The sequence below is a fragment of the Rutidosis leptorrhynchoides genome, chromosome 7 (genome assembly GCF_046630445.1).
Source record: "Rutidosis leptorrhynchoides isolate AG116_Rl617_1_P2 chromosome 7, CSIRO_AGI_Rlap_v1, whole genome shotgun sequence".
Classification (NCBI taxonomy): Eukaryota; Viridiplantae; Streptophyta; class Magnoliopsida; order Asterales; family Asteraceae; genus Rutidosis; species Rutidosis leptorrhynchoides.
The window spans coordinates 154134601-154136815 of record NC_092339.1 but is presented as its reverse complement, the minus strand read 5'-3'; positions in this window follow the sequence as shown (position 1 = coordinate 154136815).

The following is a 2215-nucleotide window of genomic DNA, read 5'->3' as shown; positions in this document are numbered from 1 at the left end:
CATTCAAGATTATTGATCGTGTCGGACCAGTAGCTTACCGACTTGAGTTACCTCAACAACTCGCGGCTGTACATAACACTTTCCACGTCTCGAATTTGAAGAAATGTTTTGCTAAAGAAGATCTCACTATTCCGTTAGATGAAATCCAAATCAACGAAAAACTCCAATTCATCGAAGAACCCGTCGAAATAATGGATCGTGAGGTTAAAAGACTTAAGCAAAACAAGATACCAATTGTTAAGGTTCGATGGAATGCTCGTAGAGGACCCGAGTTCACCTGGGAGCGTGAAGATCAGATGAAGAAGAAATACCCGCATCTATTTCCAGAAGATTCGTCAACACCTTCAACAGCTTAAAATTTCGGGACGAAATTTATTTAACGGGTAGGTACTGTAGTGACCCGAACTTTTCCATGTTTATATATATTAATTGAGATTGATGTTTACATGATTAAATGTTTCCAACATGTTAAGCAATCAAACTTGTTAAGACTTGATTAATTGAAATAGGTTTCATATAGACAATTGACCACCCAAGTTGACCGGTGATTCACGAACGTTAAAACTTGTAAAAAAACTATATGATGACATATATATGGTTATATATATAGTTAACATGATATTATGATAAGTAAACATATCATTAATTATATTAACAATGAACTACATATGTAAAAACAAGACTACTAACTTAATGATTTTGAAACGAGACATATATGTAACGTTTATCGTTGTAACGACATTTAATGTATATATATCATATTAAGAGATATTCGTACATCATAATATCATGATAATATAATAATTTAAAATCTCTTTTGATATTATAAACATTGGGTTAACAACATTTAACAAGATCGTTAACCTAAAGGTTTCAAAACAACACTTACATGTAACGACTAACGATGACTTAACGACTCAGTTAAAATGTATATACATGTAGTGTTTTAATATGTATTTATACACTTTTGAAAGACTTCAATACACTTATCAAAATACTTCTACTTAACAAAAATGCTTACAATTACATCCTCGTTCAGTTTCATCAACAATTCTACTCGTATGCACCCGTATTCGTACTCGTACAATACACAGCTTTTAGATGTATGTACTATTGGTATATACACTCCAATGATCAGCTCTTAGCAGCCCATGTGAGTCACCTAACACATGTGGGAACCATCATTTGGCAACTAGCATGAAATATCTCATAAGATTACAAAAATATGAGTAATCATTCATGACTTATTTACATGAAAACAAAATTACATATCCTTTATATCCAATCCATACACCAACGACCAAAAACACCTACAAACACTTTCATTCTTCAATTTTCTTCATCTAATTGAACTCTCTCAAGTTCTATCTTCAAGTTCTAAGTGTTCTTCATAAATTCCAAAAGTTCTAGTTTCATAAAATCAAGAATACTTTCAAGTTTGCTAGCTCACTTCCAATCTTGTAAGGTGATCATCCAACCTCAAGAAATCTTTGTTTCTTACAGTAGGTTATCATTCTAATACAAGGTAATAATCATATTCAAACTTTGGTTCAATTTCTATAACTATAACAATCTTATTTCAAGTGATGATCTTACTTGAACTTGTTTTCGTGTCATGATTTTGCTTCAAGAACTTTGAGCCATCCAAGGATCCATTGAAGCTAGATCCATTTTTCTCTTTTTCAGTAGGTTCATCCAAGGAACTTAAGGTAGTAATGATGTTCATAACATCATTCGATTCATACATATAAAGCTATCTTATTCGAAGGTTTAAACTTGTAATCACTAGAACATAGTTTAGTTAATTCTAAACTTGTTCGCAAACAAAAGTTAATCCTTCTAACTTGACTTTTAAAATCAACTAAACACATGTTCTATATCTATATGATATGCTAACTTAATGATTTAAAACCTGGAAACACGAAAAACACCGTAAAACCGGATTTACGCCGTCGTAGTAACACCGCGGGCTGTTTTGGGTTAGTTAATTAAAAACTATGATAAACTTTGATTTAAAAGTTGTTATTCTGAGAAAATGATTTTTATTATGAACATGAAACTATATCCAAAAATTATGGTTAAACTCAAAGTGGAAGTATGTTTTCTAAAATGGTCATCTAGACGTCGTTCTTTCGACTGAAATGACTACCTTTACAAAAACGACTTGTAACTTATTTTTCCGACTAGAAACCTATACTTTTTTTGTTTAGATTCA